The following is a 16,086-nucleotide window of genomic DNA, read 5'->3' as shown; positions in this document are numbered from 1 at the left end:
GGGAGATACTGGATTATGAAAGAGACACAGTTTGGCCTTGCTGACCCACTGGGGGCTGAAGATAAGTTGGACCTTCAGAGATGACTTGAGTTGGGCAGATGTTAGATTCTTGCAATGACTAGAAACTGAACCGGGCTGTGACCTTGAAGTGGCTTCTGAGGGCAAGTCCTAGAATGGATGACATTGAACTTCTTGCCCCAAGCACTGTGTCAGATAGGAAGCTGTTGGGAGAAGCCAGGACTGCTTGTTCCTGTAGAAAGCTCAAGGGGCTAGATTATACTTGAAGGGCAAGAAGGGAAATGATATTTTCAGAATGAGACTTTTACCTTCACTTAGAAGTTTCTCATGTGAAGATGTATGTGAAGCTGTGTGTGGTCATCCTTTGCTCTCCCACTCACATTCCTGATGGCTAGGCACATACGTAACAATGGGAATATCCTTTCTGCCATGCGATTATAAACTTTTCTTTTAGAAGTAGGTGTTAAGACCTTTCACAAGATGTATTACACCACTAACTATTCAGTTAATCACTGCTGAGTTGGCTGATACTGGTTCATAAAAGTCTAGAGACATCACCCTGCAAAATAAACGCACACGCCAATGGTAAATAAGTTGTGAGAGATGTGTCTGTTGTTTTGAGGGCCCACATTCACATACACATACTCAAGTACACACTCACCTACACACACTCACAACATACACATACACACACTGACTCATGCACACACTCACACATACACACTCATACACATACACACTCACTCACACACACAGAGACACACACATACATATACACACACACTCATACACATACACACTCACATACATACATACACACACACTCACACACATACATATACACACACTCATACACATACACACTCACATACATACATACACACACACTCACACACATACATATACACACACTCATACACATACACACTCACATACATACACACACACATACACACACACACACACACACACACATTGAGCTCAAAATGGGGAACTAATTGTCCTCTTTCACATATCATTGTATCAGTTTATTAACACCCTTTCTTATTTTTAGAACTTGCACGTTGCTTCACGATGTCATCATGTCCCGAGGTTTCCAAACCTTATATTTGTACACATCCAAAGAAGTCTTCTTGGAAGTTATGACATACATTTATGCAAAGACTGAGGTTGGGCAGATGGATCTCCAATAGTCATCTTACTGTTAATCAAGGGAAGAGGTGAAGCATGTGACCAGGGCCTGTTATGCCTCCACTTTAGGACAGAAGAGGAGAAGCATGCAGACCTGTGGGCAAGCTAGAGCATGCTGGTGTATCAGAGGGAGGAGAGGGCACTACATGTGGGAACACTGGATTCTTTGCAATTGCCTTTCTTGTCAGGACTTTGGGTCTCCTGGAATCCTTCAGAGACTTCTGACCCAGGAACACTCCAGAATGACATGTTTGTTAAACCCTCAGGGGATCCACATGCTTGGAGATAAAGCCCTTCTTGAAATGTTCTGCTCTTGTGCTGCAAACAGAAGACATGCTTAATTCTAGAAACTCAAAGTGAGTTTGTGGCCACCAGCATGTGCCTGCCAGTGGAGCAGAGCTGGGGACACAGACACTTTAGCCCTGGTTTGACACAGGCCCACTCATGCTGTGGGGTTCAATTTTTTAAATTTCTTTTTATTTGAATAACATCTGTATTTCAGGAGTCTCTTTTGTGAAAATAACTGTTTGATGAAATAAATACTTAAAATACAAGAGACGGCAGTGGGTGTGTCACTGTTCAGTAACATCGCTGCAGAGACTGCAGTGGGTGTGTCACTGTTCAGTAACATCGCTGCAGCACTTGGCCTGCCTCACCCTGGCTCTTCACTTTCCTTATTCATACCGAGTGCCTCTTTGCCCTCATTTAGATGCTCTGTTTACATCTCTATTAGGACACATGTGTGGGGCAGCGGACTGTGCCAGGAATCTTGGTAAGGTTTAGTAGGTTCAGAGACCACAGCACCCAAGCATCCATCTGAGGACCGTAGGCATCTACCTCTCTGCTCCCTAAAGATTCCTGGCCTGGACCACTTGGTCACACTCCCCACACCATTGGTTGGTCCCATATCCCAGGACAGAGTTCTCCATCTTAATGAAATATCTAGATGGGCCCTGAGGGTTCAGCCAATAAGCCTTTCTTCCCAGACATTCCTTTCTGTAAAAGGTTTTAATCTCTGGTCTACCCTGAGGAGGTAGTATGTACCCATTTTCTACAACGAACAAGTGATAAATGGTACAGAGGCATGGAGTATTTCTTTTATCAGGAACCAGCATAGGGAACATTAAGAAAGCCTTCGTCTACAGAGCCAAGCTTTCAAAGTCTCACCCAGAAGGTTTCCAGACTCCCTGCTGCTGAGCTAAGCTGGAATTCCCCATCCCCTGCCTCAGCCTCCCAGGCTCAACATCCTCAGTCCCAAGGCCCCCTCTGTCTCCAACTCCCAAAGACTTCCAGCGGTTTCTGGATGTCCAAGAGTTTGGAAACCCTCTGCTATTCCTCAAAGTCTCTTTGGCTCCCCTCCATTCCAGGCTCTACTCGGTTGCTTTCCAGCCCCACCAGGAGTTAGGGAACCTCAGCATAAGCCTCAGCCTGTGGGGTTTCTCACTCTGGCTGAGGGCGCCAGCCCAGGCTGCATTCTCCCACCACCTTGCCACAAGTCCAGTAGGTAGGGTAAATGCAGTCTGGTATCTCCAATTCTCCTGCCCAAGCAGCTTTCCCACACCCCAGCAGAAACATGGAATGTGGGACCACAATGCACCATCGGAGAAAAAGATTTTTAACTTGCTGCACTACCCTTGCTCACCTTAATCCCCAATTTTAAGTCCCAGAAATGAACCCACACACCTATGGTCATTTGATCTTTGACAAAGGATCAAAAACCATTCAGTAGAAAAAGACAGCCTTTTAAACAAATGGTGCTGGTTCAACTGGAGGTCAGCATGTAGAAGAATGCAAACAGAGGATCTACTCTTATCTCCTTGTACAAAGCTAAGTCCAAGTGGATCAAGGACCTCCACATAAAACCAGATACACTGAAACTAATAGAAGAGAAAGTGGGGAAGAGCATTGAACACATGGGCACAGGGGACAAGTTCCTGAACAGAACACTTATGCTCTTAAGATCAACAATCAACAAATGGGATCTCATATAATTGCAAAGCTTCTGTAAGGCAAAGGACACTGTCAATAGGACAAAACAGCAACCCACAGATTGGGAAAAGATCTTTACCAACCCTACATCTAATAGAGGGCTAATATCCAGTATATACAAAGAACTCCAGAAATTAGACTCCAGAGAACCAAATAACCCCATTAAAAATGTAGTACAGAGCTAAACAAAGAATTCTCAACTGAGGAAACTCGAATGGCTGAGAAGCACCTCAAGAAATGTTCAACATCCTTAGTCATCAGGGAAATGCAAATCAAAACAACCCCGAGATTCCACTTCACACCAATTAGAATGGCTAAGATCAAACATTTAGGTGACAGCAGATGTTGGCGAGGATGTGGAGAAAGAGGAACACTCCTCCATTGTTGGTGCAATAACTCTGAAAATCAGTCTGGTGATTCCTCAGAAAATTAGACATATATTACCTGAGGATTCAGCTATACAACTCCTGGGCATATAACCAAAAGATGCTTGAACATATTACAAAAACACATACTCCACTATTTTCATATCAGCCTTATTTATAATAGCCAGAAGCTGGAAAGAACCCAGATGTCCTTCAACAGAGGACTGGATACAGAAAATGTGGTACATTTTACACAGTGGAGTACTACTCAGCTATTAAAAACAATGACTTCATGAAATTCTCAGGCAAATGGGTGGAACTAGAAAATCTTATCCTGGACAGAGGAGGCTGGTGGTGGGGAGGGAGCAGGGACTGAAGGCTCCTAGGTATGGGGAGTTTCTGGATTCTTTATCCAGTGTTTTGAGGGTCACCAGACAGATGGAGGTCTGTGGCTTGGGCCACGTTGAGGAGCGGGTAAGGGTGAATGGATTGGCTGGCGCCAGGGCTTGAAGAATAAGAAAGCTAACCTAAATATTGGGGAAAAAAAAAAACAGAGAGAAGAAACAAGGATAGAAGACAAGGTTTTCCAGTTTGCAAAATATTTCCCTCGTGGATACATTTCATAGCAGTATTATGTGATATGAGAAGTTATTTTTCTTTCTTTGAAGTAACATGGATTTTATACTACAGAATCAAGTGAATTGGCTTTATAGGAAATTTTGATACATAAAAAGTGGTACAGGTTTTTATAGATAACCCTGACAACATCGTATATGAATGGGCATGTAACAGAGGAATCAGACAGTGGAATAAAAAATCTTGATCTTGCATCACCAGAGGACTATCTGAAACACCAAGAGATGGCTGTTGACTGCCTTGGAGATTTGGGCACCAGAACGATGCCAGTGTGAAGAAGTGCACAGTTAGAGCGTATTCGACAACGGGAGGATATGAGACGTAGGCGTGAAGAGGAAGGGAAAAAGCAAGAACTTGACCTAAATTCTTCCATGAGACTTAAGAAACTAGCTCAAATTCCTCCAAAGACTGGAATAGATAACCCCATATTTGACACAGAAGAAGGAATTGTTTTAGAAAGTCCTCACAATGCTGTGAAAATATTAGAAGTTGAAGACTTGTTCTCTTCACTTAAACATATCCAACACACGTTGGTTGACTCTCAGAGCCAGGAGGATAATGTACTGCTCTTACAGCTTGTACAGAACAGAGATTTTCAGAATGCATTCAAGATACACAATGCTGTCACGGTGCACATGAACAACGCTAGCCCTCCGCTTCCTCTTATCTCCAATGTACAAGACCTTGTACGAGAGGTACAAACTGTCTTAAAGCCAGTCCATCAGAAGGAAGGACAAGAATTAACTGCTTTGTTGAATGTTCCACATATTCAGGCATTTTTACGGGCCCATGCTGATCAGGAAATGCAGCTAGAGCCCATTACAGATGAGAGAGCCTATGAAAGTATCGGCCATTATGCGGGAGAAACTGTAAAAATAGTTTGTATAGAAAAGGCTCGGGATATTCCATTGGGTGCTACAGTTCGTAATGAGATGGATTCTGTCATCATAAGCTGGATAGTGAAAGGAGGAGCCAAAGAGAAGGGTGGGCTCCTGCATGTGAAGACCCCCATACTCGGGAGACCCTTCCTCAAGCCTCCGGAATCGCGACCACCCAAAAATCACAAGAAACCATACCTGGATGCAATCAGCAGAGGTTTATTAGGGGAGGAGCCGGCGGTCAAAAACGACATGCTCTTCAGATCCAAGAGCAGGGTTTTTGGCCACGTGTGGTGGGTTAAAGGGTCTTTTATAGCATGGGGTGGGGGGAGGAAGGCATTTTCGCGCGCTTACACATGATTGGTTGTTTTACAAATTTTGAACATAGCACTGGGAAGACCAAGGGAGGGGTAACCAAGAACAGTGGAACATTTCAGAGAATCTAGCCCAAATGATCTAGAGTCACTTTTTCCGGCTATAGGGCTATGGCCCCACCTAGGTGATAACATCTTTATCTGTAGTCAGGAATGCCTTCCTGCCTTGGGTGAGGCTTGGGGAATGTAATCCAGCAAGTGTCCTTCACCTGGAATGTGAAGGCCTGAAATCTTATTTTCAGTTCCGAGTTCTGTAAGGCGGAAAAATCTACACATATTTCATAAAATGGCCTTTATAATTTTCACTCTACATCCCCACCTCTTCCAATTTGGTTATGTTTTTAATCATAAAAACTCAATTATTAATAAGTCTATTTTTAACCCCACTTTTTCCGATTTGGATCTTTAGAAAAGTTTAAACTCCAGTGTCATAATTACTATTTTCTTGACCCAAAGTCCTACATTGGTGGTGCAACACAAAAAGCTGAACAGCATTTATTCTCTCTCTAACAAAAGTTACTAATCTATTTAAAATGTAGGGGCCTATGGTTAAAAGCAAAAGTAAAATCACAAGTGGTCCAGCAAGGGAGGATTGAACCAACTCTCGAATCAACATTGCTGTGCCTCTCTGTGTCTCTGGTGTAACCTTTCTCTGAATTTACTCTCTGGTCACTCTTGAATGGTCTACATAATAGTAATATTTTTTCTTAGAGCAGCACAGACTTTCTCCTTTAAGAAACAGCAAGTCTAGTAACGACTTAACTTTGTTGCTGACTATTCTAGGGCTCTCAAATCTACATCAGTGGTAGCTCTCAGCTGATGAAAAATAATGAGGTGTCTGTATCAATGTAGTTACACCTGTCTCTATACCTATGGCCACTCCTAGTCACAATGTAACAGCTAGAGTCAAGGAAAATAGGCTCTCTGCAGAATCATCTAGGGTGTATCTCAAACTCAGTTCAAGAGTACCTGCGGGAACTAGCTGGACAAGTATATAATAATCTTTGACTGCAAGCTCACTATTTATCAATCTTAGGAACTAAGTATTTGTTAACAGGGCTTCTTGGGCCCTATTTTATTGACTAGGGGTTTCAAAACATTTTTTTTTGAAAGCTACTTTCAAAGTTGTCTTCTGACTTTTACACATTTTGTGGCACATAGCTGTCTACATATACATAAAATCACATAAATAATAAAGAGAAATTGCAAAAGGAACAAATTTATATAACTCTAGATTCACATTTCAACTTCAATCTTGTAATCACAAGCTGTCATTTAACCTTGGGTGTATACACACTAAGCCCCATCCTCTAAGGCAGCATTGCCCCCGTGCCTCTAGGGTGGGATGTCTCAGGAGTCAGGGCCCTCTTTGGCCTTGTAGTATAGCAGATGACCTTGAGCTAAACAGCAGGAGGTTGCTCTGGCGTCTGGATGTTCAGGCACACGTGTTGGTGGATTTCAAGGAGGTCAGATGGTCAGCAGCACCAAGAAGTCTCTTAGTAGCCTGAAAAATCATTTCTCACACAAAAGGGACATTCTGGGTATGGAGCAAGGACAAGGGACACTCTAGCCAGCGCCAGTTCCCAAGGGTAGTTTAATTTTAGGGTTCTGTATATTCTCTCTACCTGTCCTGAGCTTTGGAGACAGTATAAACAGTGGATCTTCTAATATCTCTGACAATTCCTGACTTACCTTAAAACTGCTCTCTGATCTAATTACCTAGGACACTTGAAACCTCGGGAAGGTCCCTATTCTAGGCTGTTTTCTCCTAGGTATTTCTTATTTACTCTAAGTCTTATTATTTCTCTGGCTCAGAACCTAAGGTCCCTTATACGCTTTAAGTCTCTTGGCTACTTGGTTGTACTCATATCTTAAGAGTCCATCTGTGTATTTAGCCTGGTAAATCCTTTGCTTTCTGGGGAGTATAGTTCTCCCTTCTTGTGTGCACCATTGTCTCTTTTTCTCTAGATAGTATCTGGCAGGATGGCTAGCAATCTGAGTTCTTTTTCTTACTCTGTGCTTTAAGTGAGGCCATCTCTTAGGCCCACAACTGGAACAGGCTGGAACAAGACACTTGATATGTCCGGTTATTGCCTCAGGCCACTGAGTCTCCTCTCTTTTGGTGTCCTGGGCAACGAGTACTCACAGTTGCCGGCTTCATCAGGGTTTCCTCTCTTGGTATGTAGTCCTGCAGACATGGGCTGTGGCAAAAGCATACCTGTTGTCCATGCAGATGTTAGCTTTCTTGTCAGCCCCAAGTTCCAAGGTTGTTCTCTGCACCGATGATCTCAGGAGTAGGGAGTCAGTCCAGATGACATTTGTGTCCACCACAGTAGTCTGACTAGCATGGAGAAAACTGCTCCCGTCTGTAAAGCACGTTACCTCGGCTCCCGGCTGGAGTCAGTAGGAGGAGCCTTTCCTCTACCTGTGAGTTCTTGTCAGTTAGTTGCAGCCTGTCTGGGCCCCAATCCTGGGGAGTAAGTCTCAACCCAACAGAGGGTAGGAACAGTCTAGGATGACCATAAATGAATGGGATACCCAGCCCATCTCTTAGTCCACCATTTTCGGGTAGTCCATGAATACATTTTGACCCATTGGCCTGGAGGAAGCCCCTGTGTCTATCAAAAGTTGGGTGGCTCCAAGCTGCCCCGTCTATCTCAATAGCCGTCTTCACACAGAGCTGTTATCTTCGCCACTTGGGGTGTTTTTCGAGGCCTGGGATTTTCTGGCCCTGGCTTCTATTTGTTAGGGCCCTCTTGGACCCTGAAGCTGGCTCCTTCACTTGCAATGCGCACACTGGTCTTTTTCAAAGAGTTTTATCTCTCTTTGATTGGAATCCCTTTTTTCTGCTTTCTGTAAATTCTTTCCTGTCACCTTTCTCTTTCTTCACCTCTCTCTAGTCTCCTCTATTCCTCTCGATTCCTCTGGACTCACAGCAACTGATCTCTATTCTTCTTCTCTACTCTTTTCTTCTAGACTTACACTAAACCTTCTCTATTCCTCTTCTCTATTCCTTTCTTTTAAATCTTCTCTCACTTGCTATTACCATCAATCATTTTAATATGTAGTATACTTCCTAAATCTTTCAATGACTTATCTTGTAGTCTCTGTAGCCTCTGGAGCCTTGTCTACACTGACAGAATGTCTCTATGAGCTAGTCTAGAAAGGCTGTGGGTAACTTATCTGATCTCTGCTTAACCTCATGTGTCCTGATCAAACTTAGTGGGGTCTCATATAATCTTCTCTCTCAAGACCTATCAGCGGAATCTGGCGTGGGCCTCTGGGTGTCCCTTACCTTCTGTCACATGGAGGTCTCAGTCAAATCTGCTCCAAATTGACCTGCTGCTGACCACGGCCTGATCAATTGACGGGGTCCCCAATCTGAAGACCAGAACCTGCAAAGGTCTTGTGAAAGCAAGGCTTTTACCTTATCTGTAGCATTTCACAGCAAGGATTATTAAGATGTTGAAGGTTCATACAGTTATTAACAATTTTTAAAAGGCAACTTGAGTTACATTTGACACTTATTTGAATTTAACCTTTAACAAAATAGAAACGTTGGTAGAAGTGATATACAAGAACAACAAAGTAAACATTTTTATGTCTAACATAAGAGCACAAGCCTTCACCACTTCTTTAATTTTATCTCGTCAAAACTCTCATCTTTGAACAAAATCTTAATGAAAATTTCATATAAATAATGAAATTGACTCAAACAGTAATGGCTAGAAATTTTATCAAAACTGAAGCATATATATATATATATATATATATATATATATATATATATATATATGACTCAGGACAGCCTGTAACTTTTAAGCTGTAATTTTAGAAAAACAAACAAACAAAACAAAACACTCTTTTATTTATTAAACTGGGAAAAAATTATTGTCAACTTTCTTATTACAGAAGCTAAAAAAACTGCTGCCCCCCCCTTTTTTTTTTCTGCTTTCTGCACTAGTGACCTCAAGGTACCCAGTACAGCCAGGAATACTAAACTAGGTAACTGTTGCATGCTGTTGCTGTGCTGGGGAACCACGAGTTGTCGCCCGCCAAGTGCGGGCTGGGTGAGCGGGCTGGGTGAGGGCACCCTCCATGTGCTGTTACCTGAAGCATACCCTACATGCGGTAGGCGGGCTGTAGGAACACGAACCGCAAGCACGAACCGAGGTAGCTGCCCCTTATTAAAGGACCTGCCCGCCTTTCTGCAGTTGTATTCTTGTACCGGCGGCTTCATTTCTCTCTCTGCCGGCAATCATGTTACCTATTTTTAACTCAAGATGTTTAACACAGTAGATTAACAGCTAACACACAGATGATTTGCCAAGAAAAGACACACACATATAAAAAAACAAAAAAAAAACACAAATAGCTCACCCCTCTCACGGGTGGTACATAAAACACAGATAGCTCACCCCTGCCACGGGTGGCACAAATAACATTTAACCACATTTGTTTACGACCACAGATGGAGAAGGATTCTGCGTCTTCTCCCCAAGTAGGAGCGCTCAGGCTCTTGAAACCCGACGGTCAGATCCCCTGACCTTCTGGAAGGCCTCTCGCCTTCCCCCTGAAATCCAACGGTCAGATCTCCTGACCTTCTGGAAGGCCTCTCGCCTTCTAAGTAAGACTCTGATAACCAGACAACTCGGTTAGTCTTCACAGATTCAGATTTAACAGATTCAGACAACTTGGTCAGCCTATGCTGGACCAAGTCTACCAGATTTCTAACACGCCAGCAATGAACAAACCAAAAATAGACACACTGCCATGAGAGCATAACAACCACGGTGGCCATTTCTGACCTTTTCTCTCTAGTTTCATTGTTAACACACAAAAAGACTAACAAAAAACCTGTCTCAATCGCCAGTGCCAGCCAAGAGGGATTCCACGTCCTCTCCGGCACCTAGATGCAAACCTGTGCCAGCCTAGAGGGATTCCACGTCCTCCCCGGCACCTAGATGAACCCCCAAACGTCTCTGGGGGTGCAGCAGCTAGTGACTCTCTAGCACGTCTGCTAATCACTCATTTGTCCCCTCTCGAAACGAATGGTTTACTGCCCCTCACGAGACAGAAACAGCTGCCAGTCTAAACCGAAGTGCACTTTTCAGAAACCAAATAATCCAGACAGACGGGCACAAACAACTTAGAAACCAAATAACTTAAACAAACTTAGACAAAACAGCACACGATTTAGGCAACCCTAGCACACGAGAAATCAGACGATTTAGGCAAACCCGCACATGAAAAAACAGAAATCAGTACATGAAAAACCAGGCAATTTATACAAAAGGTCACACAACAATCAGACAGAAAAACCGCGGTGTCCCTTTACCTCCCAGCGTGGTTCTTGGATTAAGGTGGTCGCATATCCCGGACGAGCCCCCAAATGAAGACCCCCCATACTCGGGAGACCCTTCCTCAAGCCTCCGGAATCGCGACCACCCAAAAATCACAAGAAACCATACCTGGATGCAATCAGCAGAGGTTTATTAGGGGAGGAGCCGGCGGTCAAAAACGACATGCTCTTTAGATCCAAGAGCAGGGTTTTTGGCCACGTGTGGTGGGTTAAAGGGTCTTTTATAGCATGGGGTGGGGGGAGGAAGGCATTTTCGCGCGCTTACACATGATTGGTTGTTTTACAAATTTTGAACATAGCACTGGGAAGACCAAGGGAGGGGTAACCAAGAACAGTGGAACATTTCAGAGAATCTAGCCCAAATGATCTAGAGTCACTTTTTCCGGCTATAGGGCTATGGCCCCACCTAGGTGATAACATCTTTATCTGTAGTCAGGAATGCCTTCCTGCCTTGGGTGAGGCTTGGGGAATGTAATCCAGCAAGTGTCCTTCACCTGGAATGTGAAGGCCTGAAATCTTATTTTCAGTTCCGAGTTCTGTAAGGCGGAAAAATCTACACATATTTCATAAAATGGCCTTTATAATTTTCACTCTACACATGAAGGAGACAAAGTTCTAGAGATCGACGGCATTAAAATCCAGGGGAAAGATGTCAATGAGGTTTTTGACTTACTGTGTGATATGCATGGAACTTTGACGTTTGTTCTCATTCCTAGTCAACAGATCAAGTCCCCTCCTGCCAAAGAAACTAACGCATGTACAGCTCATTTTGCCTGTGACCCCTCGGATGACCCTTAGGTTCCGTGTTGAGAGTCAGGGCATCTTTTCAAAAAGAAGATGTGCTTCATGTGAACAGTCAAGAAGATGCAAGTTGGTGGCAGGCCTGTAGAGAGGGAGACAACGATAACCAGCCTCTAGCGGGACTTGTTCCAGGCCCATTAACAAACTAGATTCTGAACCTCAGTGGGTGCCATCCACCTGGCTAAGGTGAAGGAAACGGCTATTTTGTGTCATCATGATACAGAAACTTTATGATACAAACTTTATTTGGCAAACTGCCAGCAGGAAGATAGCCTTAATGCTGAGAGTTAAGCTCTCAAACTAGTGAGAAAGGTCCATTAGGCAGTTTGTACACACTTCCTGCACAACTCCTTGACTTGTTTGGAGATTTAAAATGGAAACTTTCTTCAGAGCATTTCTGATTTATCCTGGTAAAACCTTTTGTTTTCACCTTTCTGACTCTTTGCCTCTGGGTCAGATGTCTTAAAAAAAACCCATGTATGTATATATGTAAGAGTCCATTGTCTCACGTAGTTATGAATATTAACATTATTTAACATTTAACTTAAATGACTTCATGGGATTATTGAGAGAAGGAGCTGTGCTTCTGTTCACTGAGAATAACAGTATTTTCTTAAACAACCGACTTAGTCATCAGAAATATTTCTCTTAAAAAAGAAAAGGAAATAAAGGTGCCACTTTAGTTTGGAGCAACTTTTTAAGTTTAAATTTATTGGTTGCATCTTTCCATTCTGAAAAACATTCCATTAAAAGTACCAGTTTTGCTGGGCATGGAAGTGCACGCCTTTAGTCCCAGCACTCAAGAGATAGAGGAAGGTGGATCTCTGAGTTCAAGGCCAGCCTGGATTAGTGAGTTTCAGGCCACTCAAGTCTGCACAGAGAAACCTTTTCTCAAAACAAAACAAAACAAAACAAACCTGAAAAAAAATAGTCCAGCCCTTCAGCTTGGACTTTGTGGATGAGAATGCAGCCTCCAGTGTAGTTACAAGTATACAAAAGATAGAATCTTCTGAATTACTTTATTAAATTGTGGTGATTTGACAGCCTTGACTCCTTGCTCTGATAAAGAGTTCATATAAACTACGTTGACCATTACAATTTCTTCCTTGTGATGCAAATATTTTTTATGTCAGTAAAAGGACGTAACATATTTGACAGTTTCTGCATTTTCATATCTGAGCACAGAATTATGTCTATGACTGTGCTATATATGTAGGTATCAAACGAAATCTGTACTGTATACTGATATTTAATAGATTAATAGCTGTGTTCTGCATTGGAATAAAGTTTTATACACACACTGAAGAAATACAACTGACTTTGAGATCAGAAGGAAGTAAGTCACTGAGCATTTTAGAAAAGGACACCAGAGCAATGTTTTATTAAGCGTGTACAGACAAGTTTTGTCCCAACAGTCTTCCTTGTGACCGAAATGCAGCAGCTTGCTAAATCTTAAATGTTCATGCTAATGGGATTTTTGTCTCTTTAGCTTTAAAATTCATAATCTACAAATCCACACAGAAAGTTAGTTAACTTGTAGTCTTCTCAGGCCTTTAAGGGAAATGTTCTGTGAGACAACCAACCTCAAATGTGAATGTCTTGATTTTATGTAACTACAGAATTTCATGTTCCCAAAGCTCAACACTGGAATGACACTGACTTGTCACTCAGCACAAACAGTTGGTGTTAATGTCTTATCAGTGCTGTTTATGTGTGATTTCTCTTCTGGATAATCTTATTGGCACAAATGAAGAGTGTCTGTGATGTCTTTTATGTTCAGTTTTGCATGGCTTTTGTAGTTGGCTGGTAAGTGTGTCTATTAGAGATCCTTAAAAATAATTTTTCTTAGGAATACAAGCACATTCTTGGGTTGAGAGAGGAATGCTATGGTCTCAAGTCTAAACACTCCCAGTTTACAGCAGGAAAAAGGCAAGGTTCAAACCCTTGTCAGCACTGAAGATCAATTCACTGAGCGCTTAAAGGATTAAATCTTTTCAGTTTTTCACTGATTCTTTTTCTCCTCAGGAATGAAAGGTAGTCTGTGGTCAGTAGAGCTTTGTGACCTGCATGCCGACTGAAAATACTGACTGGTGAGACTTGGTACACACCTGTAACCCTATAGCAAGACCTAGAGTTTGAGGCTGGTCTGAGTTACATGAGACTGCCTCAAAAAAAAAAAAATAAATAAAAATGTTTTCTGAAGAGAAAGAAAAGAAGCGAGGATGGAAGGATGAATATTGGATCTGAGTAAAGTTTTAAGTTAGTGTCAATGCCACTTGGTGACAGGGGGTCTATGTGCTATCAAGACTTTCACACGTGGCCTTTACAGTAGAGCCTATACCCAGGCACATGCCATGCCACCATGTAGTTTTAGACTGAGATTGTCAAGGTCAGTGAGACCCTATAATTTTCTTTACTTGTAAGTAATGATAGGATAGTGTATGTCCTGAGCTTTTGTAAATCCTAATGGTTATGAATGTACTAATGCTCAACATAGTCCCTAAACAGTGGGAACTAAGTTACGTTATGCTAAAACAAACAAACAAACAAACAAACAAACCTTGTTTTACATGTGATTGATTGTATAGCCATTAGGGCCAATTCAATTTTCTCTCCCTCTCTCATTCTGATCTGAAACTGCCGTGCCAGGGAAGTCTTAGCCACTTACAAAAACGCTATTGTGGTTGGCTGGGAACACAGCTCAGTTGGTAGAGCATCACCTAGCATGCACAAAACCCTGGCTGTGCAGAAAGCCAGCATGGGCGTTGATGGGTGTGATCCCAGCACTTGGAAAGTGGAAGCAGAAGGATCCGAAGCTCAAGGTTATTATCAGCTACATGAGACCCTGTTTCAAAAATAACAGGTGATACCAGTTACTGACATGTCCTCTGAAAATCCAAACAAGGAAGTACCTTTATTTCTTAGATTTTTATACTTCAGAATAAATAGGATGTAAGTCTTTAGACTAGTCCAGATTAGCTTTCTATAAAAGTCTAGTATATGAATTGCTTTCCTTCTCTCATGGCCTAAAGAGTAAATATTGATAAGGAATGATTTGAATGTAATTTTTCAAATGTGTGGAAAATATAAAGCAGGGATTTATCCTTAATGAAGGTAGCCACTCTGACATTTGTCGTTGATCTCTCTTCATACTGTCTTGTTTCTGCACTCGTTATTTTGAGATGTCATACTGCATGATGTATTATAAAAATAAAAAGTAAACCTATATTTCAAAAAAAAAGAAAAAAAAAAAAAAAAAAAAAGAAAATATCATCCTGAGTGAGGTAGTCCAGTCACAAAAGAACACACTTGGTATGCATCAAAGTGGATATTAGCCTAAAAACTTGGAATACCCAAGATATAATTCACAGAATTATTTTATTTATTTATAATTCACATGAAGCTCAAGAAGAAGGAAGACCAAAGTGTGATTGCTTCAGTCCTTCTTAGATGGGGGAACAAAATACTCAAGGGAGGAAATATGGAGACAAAGTGTGGAGCAGAGACGGAAGGAAAGGTCATCCAGAGATTGCTCCACCTGGGGATCCATCCCATACATAGATACCAAACTCAGATACTATTGTGGATGCCAAGAAGTGCTTGCTGACAGGAGCCTGATATAGCTGTCTCCTGAGAGGCTCTGCCAGAGCCTGGCAAATACAGAGGCGATGTTTGCAGCCTACCAGTGGTCTGAGCAGGAGCCCTTTAATGGAGAAGTTACAGAAAGGACTGAAAGAGCTGAAGGGGTTTGTAACCCATAGGAAGAACAACAATATCAACCAACCAGACCTCCCCAGAGCTCCCAGGGACTAAACCACCAACCAAAAAGTACACACAGAGGGACCCATGGCTCCAGCCACATATGTAGCAGAGATGTCCTTGTTGGGCATCAGTGGGAAGAGAGGCCCTTGGTCCTTCTGGGAAGGCTTGATGCTCCAGTGTAGGGGAATGCCAGAGCAGGGTGGTGGGAGTGGGTGGGCCGGTGGGAGAGCACCCTCATGGGGGAGGGAGGATGAGATAGGGGGTTTCTGGAGGGGGAACCAGGAAAGGGGATAACATTTGAAATGTAAATAAAGAAAATATCCAATAAAAAAAAAAAAGAACTTCAACTAGTGTCAAACATGCAATCAATGATGTCGTCGTCACAGGAAAGAGTTCTTATAATTTTTCTTTCTTTCTTTTTTTTTTCTGCTGATTTAATTGTAAATGTACAAAGGTCACTCTCCCTACCAACACTAAATTTCAATATGAAAGCCAATAGAGAAGTACATAGAAGCCTAGCCGCCAGAACACTTCAGGGAGGCGAGTGCTATTTGCACCTTCAGTATCCTCTGCGTTCTGGAGCTCTGCTGTGACAGCAATGTCACTCTAATCACTTCCTGCCTTTGACCAGTAAATTGCTTTAGGCACAAGGTTGGACTCACACCCTCTCTTAGTCTAATGTTTTATGTTTATTGAAATAAGTACACTTA

At 42.4% G+C, this 16,086-nt stretch overlaps 1 pseudogene; it reads left to right on the top strand.

Moving 5' to 3' along the window:
• The first annotated feature begins 4,327 nt into the window (after positions 1–4,327).
• LOC117723447 (protein PALS1 pseudogene) lies at positions 4,328–11,763 on the top strand (annotated as a pseudogene).
• Positions 11,764–16,086: the final 4,323 nt, after the last annotated feature.

The sequence above is a fragment of the Arvicanthis niloticus genome, chromosome 18 (assembly GCF_011762505.2).
Source record: "Arvicanthis niloticus isolate mArvNil1 chromosome 18, mArvNil1.pat.X, whole genome shotgun sequence".
NCBI classification, from domain to species: Eukaryota; Metazoa; Chordata; class Mammalia; order Rodentia; family Muridae; genus Arvicanthis; species Arvicanthis niloticus.
This window is presented reverse-complemented; position numbering and strand designations above follow the sequence as displayed.